Source organism: Pleurodeles waltl, chromosome 3_2 (assembly GCF_031143425.1).
Source record: "Pleurodeles waltl isolate 20211129_DDA chromosome 3_2, aPleWal1.hap1.20221129, whole genome shotgun sequence".
NCBI classification, from domain to species: Eukaryota; Metazoa; Chordata; class Amphibia; order Caudata; family Salamandridae; genus Pleurodeles; species Pleurodeles waltl.
Genome location: NC_090441.1, coordinates 63,898,257 through 63,904,256, shown reverse-complemented (window position 1 = coordinate 63,904,256; position 6,000 = coordinate 63,898,257). Strand labels below are relative to the sequence as shown.

At 42.6% G+C, this 6,000-nt stretch overlaps 1 long non-coding RNA gene across 1 annotated transcript in view; it reads right to left on the bottom strand.

Annotated features, from left to right (window-relative positions):
* Positions 1-1,076: 1,076 nt before the first annotated feature.
* LOC138286754 (uncharacterized) overlaps positions 1,077-6,000 on the bottom strand; it is a 146,564-nt gene continuing 141,640 nt past the window's right edge. Inside the window, exon 4 of the long non-coding RNA XR_011202050.1 lies at positions 1,077-2,013. This is a non-coding gene — a long non-coding RNA (uncharacterized lncRNA). The remainder of the gene's footprint in view (positions 2,014-6,000) is intronic.

Here is a 6,000-nt window from a genome sequence, read left to right as displayed (position 1 = left end):
TAACAACAACACAAATTTGCCAGTTTACTACAAGAAAGGTAACACATTCGCTTCAGAACTTTACAGAGATTTCACTTGAAGCCTCGGCCGCTACTCTCTCCTTCTCAGTTCCCGCACCCGCAAGCAGAATTCGACCTGCAAATCCTACTCTCGACTTGTCAATGGTTTGTTCTAGTGCACTTTAGAACTTGCCAAATCTCCATGGAAGGTTTCACACATACAATTTGACTCAAACTCGACTTGTCAACCACGCCTGATTGACCTAATTAAACCGCACAAATTACACTTGTCAATATACTCCGGAGTCTTAGACCACGACGGGTCCATACATGAACAACCAACCATGTGGATAATTTTGAGCACAAAGCGCCACACTCATAATAAGTACGCCGACTTCCCTACTCTCACACTGCAGAGTACGCCCACTCCTACTAAAACAACATTTACCTGGCCTAGATACACACAAACTTCACAAATCACCTGCAAAAATGCATAAGCTGAGCAAGCGCAAATCCTACACCACACATGCTATAACGCCGAGAACATTCCCAACTCACTTAGGCAGGCTCCAAGATCCCGGGAAAGTCATGGGGAATTTAGAAACACATCATACCTCCAGTTTGCATTATCTCAGAAAAACAATTTAAACAATAATTATCCGTCCTAGGGCCCCAAAGGGCCAAACCGTCGCTCTGCTACCAGAACTGATAACGCGTCCCTTTATGATAATTTATTACACATCAGGACTTGTTTTAGGCCAATGAATTTTTTGACCCATTTGAGAGACACCTTAGGACAAGATAGCTAATCAATATATCAAACAATATGTCAATAATGTCATCAGTATTTATCACAACAATACATTTTACCTTAGTCAAAGTCATTAATTAATTAAAGACGCTACCATGACCTTTCAGCCATGAATAACCACACAGGTTTAGTCGAATTTTATGAGTTTTATTCCCTAGTGCTTACAATTCTAATATCAGATACGTCAATCTCAAAACCAAGAAACATAATAGCATAGTCACAATATGGCAACTTTGGCAAGATTTCATTAAAGCGAGAATCACAAACATCAGAACATAACACGGCGTGAACATAGATCAATTTAGCAGAGTGTCAATAATGCGTCAACTCAACAAAGCATAGATTTGGTCATTTGTCGATTTGCGTCAGTTTTGGTGACCACCTGTCCTAACCACTGATTAGAATTAGCATGTTGGGCTTCATGCAAAACAATTTAGAATACTAATTTGGAAAACATCTATCTAAGGTCTCTGTCAAAAGTAAGCAGTTGGTACCTAGAAAGGAAAAGCAAACAGACAAATCACAAATGCATTGTCATAATTACCCTCCAAGGTTTAGGTCAGCGCACAGGTTCAGTCTTCGTCTTCAGGACATCAGTCAATTCGCCATCAGTCAAAACTCAGCTTCGGGGCAAAAGGGCACTTCCCTCATAAGGAGGTAAAGTGTAACATGGACAAATCTAAGGGCGAGGATGGTTTTAAGTAAAGCAACAAGTCACCAAACAGAGTGACAGAGTTTCTGGATAAAATCAATAGCATTCCCTATCCCACCTAAATGTCTCCCCGTGACATGGGTTTTTATCCCTTTTCCATTGTACATTCCCCCAAAACTCTATTGGACATTTGTTATACCCCACTATATTTAACCTATCAGAAAATACATTAGGTCACCTAACTCTTCACCCCATATTATTTTACAAGTCTTTGATTGGTCCCCATAATTGACGTTTTCAGAGGTGGCACGTCCGGTATGATTTCATCTTTTTGTAATTCTTTGCACATCTTTTGGTTAGCAGCTCCATTGTCTTCACCGGTTTGGATGACCTTGTACATTACATTAATCTACACTGTTTCAATTGGTTTTTAACATTTATTCTGCAAACAAGAAAAGGCGGTGAGAACGGATCTAACTTGGTTACATTCGTCTTCTAGTTTGAAGAAAAAAAAGAACATGCAGGGTCGTGTCCTTTTATGAGTCAGCACACTGCAAAATAGAAAAATACATTTAATATGAGAGCCAAGCAGCTAAACTTCGGCTCATGCTAACTTAAGGCCTATGAGGATTTCAGTACAGGTTCAATAACGCAATCATTAGTACAAACTTATTTAAACATAATATAAACATTTTAGTCATTATTATTAGTCTACGTATACATTGACGGCCACTCCCCGTGGTCATGTTTCAGGTGCACGTTTAAGTACACATTATTATTATAGTTTCTATGCAGCATTATTACACATTCATTCTTAAACATTTCATGTTAATATAGATTATATATAGGCTACGCTCTCTCATGTCCATGTTGTGTTTTGGGGCATTTCCTTTCACGAGCACTAGGCCTACCCACACAAGTGAGGTACCATTTCTATCGGGAGACTTGGGGGAATGCTGGGTGGAAGGAAATTTGTGGCTACGTTTTGTCACCGAAATGTGAGGAAAATGTGTTTTTTTGGGCCAAATGTGGAGGTTTGCAAAGGATTCTGGGTAACAGAATCTGGTGAGAGCCCCACAAGTCACCACATCTTGGATTCCCGTAGGTGTCTAGTTTAAAAAAATGCACAGGTTTGGAAGGTTTCCCTAGTTGCCAGCTGAGCTACAGCTCAAAATCCACAGCTAGGCACTTTCCAAAAAACACGCAAGTTTTCATTGTAAAAATGTGATGTGTCCATGTTGTGTTTCCTGTTGCGGGCATTAGGCCTACCCACACAAGTGAGGTACCTTTTGTATCTGGAGACTTGGGGGAACACAGAATAGCAGAACAAGTGTTCTTGCCCCTTGTCTTTCTCTACATTTTTTCCTTCCAAATGTAAGACAGTGTGTAAAGAAGACGTCTATTTTAGAAATGCCCTGTAATTCACATGCTTGTATGGGAACCCCAGAATTCAGAGATGTGCAAATAACCACTGCTTCTCAACACCTTATCTTGTGCCCATTTTGGAAATACAAAAGTATTGTTGATACCTATTTTTCACTCTTTATAGTTCACCAAATGAATTTCTGTATACCCAGTATAGAATGAAAACCCATTGCAAGGTACAACTCATTTATTGGCTCTGGGTACCTAGGGTTCTTGATAAACTTACAAGCCCTATATCTCCCCACAACCACAGGAGTCCAGCAGATGTAACGGTATATTGCTTTCACAAATCTGACATCGCAGAAAAAGGTTACAGAGTTCGCTGTCTGCAAAGCAGACAGCGAACATTGCAATGGGGCTGGCCAGGGGGTCCGCTGCACTGCCCATGCCAAGTCCATGGAAAGTACACGGGCCCCCATGGGGCACCCTGCACCCCGACTCCACCAGCCTTTTCATGACTGGGTTACTGCCATGAAATATCTGATGGAGAAGGGTGTTGTAATCCCCAGGGCAGCGGTGCTTGCAGTGCTGCCCCGGTGAATTAGAACACCAGCACCGCTAGACCATTATGTAGATGAAATCTGGCAGTGCTAGCGGTCCAACCGCGGTTGAACTATGGTGCTCGGACCGCCGCATTTGCAGTGGTCCGATCACCACCGTGACCCGGCAAACATTATTCCTGGCAATGCAGCCCTTGCTTTCCTTCAAGTCTAGCTCTGCATTTCCAGGTATTCCTGGCATTACAGAATCCCTCCTCTAAGGAATGGGTCTCAGGTTCCTGCCACCCAAACTGGGTTCAAACTTTCCTTGGCAACAGCACTTGAATCTCTCTGTCAACCAGCTCATAACAACCTGATTAATGGAAAATTCCATACACTCGTACACTTTGTGCACACATGTTCAGCCAGTAACAATACATGGACCAGGTACTCCTCTCATTAGGATTGACAAACTGATAATTTGGGGGAGAGGCTAGAGAATAGCAAGACTGACTTAGGAGGAGGCCCTGACCACAGTGCCTGCCTCCCCCATACCACCTGATACCATGGTTCTAGGCTGATGCAAGGTCAGCTTGATAAACGCTCTTCATGTTCAGGTCAGTCAGCTAGGTGGTGTACATGCACTAAATGTGCAGGCACCTGGGTACCTGAGCTGAACTTTTCCAGGCTGAAAATTTCACAGCCCTAGAGGCATGACCTCTTAAGCCTGGGAAAGCTCTGCAAGGACCCCCTCCTCATAACCAAGGGACGTGTCACTGATAGACTCAAACGTGGGTGCTTCAGTTCTAAGCCCTGTAGTGCCCAGGCTGAGTGTCCATCAGTGATGCTTGTCACAGAAGGGGGGTGGAGTCAGCTAGTTTAACTGACCATATCCCACTATTTCACAGAGTAACTTTCCTGAAGCCTCCAGGAACCACTAAGCCTTCCATCCCACCACCCGAAACTACTGCTGGTCCAGTAAGTGTAGTATGATTGTTTGTGTATTTATGCTTGTGTGCTGTAAATGGGTGTGTGCATGGGTACGTGCTTGTGAATGGTGGGTGTGTGTGTGCACACTTGTGAATGGATGGTTGTGAGTGAGTGTGTATGTGGATGGCTGTTAGTATGTGAATGTGCATGTAGAAGAGAATGTGTGTGTGCGGGCCCCACAACTATACCACATTACGGACCACCATAGGGGCTCACCAACTGTTACTGAGACATCCTGGGACACTGGAGTCTGGTGTGCCTGGGGTGGCTGCTTTTGTGTGATTAGATCATGTTGTCAAGAGGAGGGTCAGAGCACTCCTCATAACCCAGAGAACAAATGTGTGGTCCTGATGCCAGCAACAGAAGGAATGCTTATCTTGGCATGGCGAATGGCTGCAGATGAGGAATCTGGTACTTAGAGTGGTTTGGAGCAGGAAACAGCACACCACCCATCCCACCTGCTCTACACCAATACAGAGGGGTGTCAGCAGTGAACATCGAGGACAAATGGCAAGGAAGTAGCATCGTCTTTAAGGCATAGTGAGGGTGGCGAATACCTGTATCTTGCTGGCGACTCCCTTTTTGTCTGAATGGCCTGAAGGTCAGAACTGTAACTGCAACAAAGCAAGGATTTTGTGACAAAAAATTGCTGCCAAAATTATTGGCAACAAAAATATCAGCAAAAAATTTTGCTCATCAAATCAATATTCTTAATTCCAAAGTTCCCGATCACAATAATACAGTTGTCTCAGCCAAAACGTGTTTTGTGACACTCTCATTCTAACTAGTTACATTACTCCTAGCTGCCCTAAATGACCTATTATATATAAAGTGATGCTCTACAATTACAAGACACCTGGATTATGAAGATTGCGGAATTAACAAGTGGATGATTAAGAGTCGCTTAAATAATTTGTCATGTTTTAGGCCTGAAGAAGCAACTTTGTGGAGAAACAGCACTAAAGTTAGCAAAACAAAAAATACTCTACCTATGGAAAATCTGACCTAACTATAACTGTAAAGTGATCTGAGGAAGGTATTGGAGCACTTTATATGAGCACCAGTTACATTAAACAAGGTCATGTTCAATTTTTTCAGGGAGCTTGTGATTTTCTCTGAATCACAACATGTTGAGCCGATGCTGTGACTCAAACCTGGTTCCCCAGGTCTAAAGTTTGCAGCTCTGGTTGTAACACACATCCTCTCCCCATATGTACATACATATAAAAAATTGTTTTAATTCAGAATAAAAAAATAGACTTGTGGAGGTCAAACTCCCTACTCACAATCCAATCTCATGAACAGTTTTGAAAGTGCTGGGCATTGGAGGGGTCACATTTACTAGCAAAATTTACTATTCCCATTCCAAGCTGAGAAATTTTACAGAAATAGTTGAACTTTGGAATGTTCACATTTGCTATTCCCACAGGAGTAGCAGTAGGGAAAGTGTTGGACTTTGAAGGGGTTCGATTTACTATTACCACTCTAATGTAAGTAACGGTAGGGAAAGTATTGGTTGTTGGAGAGGTCACTTTTATTATTTCTACCCCAAGATAAGCAACTCTAGGGAAATTGTTGGACTTGGAGGGCTTTGGGTTTACTCTTTTCATTCCAACATAATGATCAGTATGGGAGGTGTTGGAC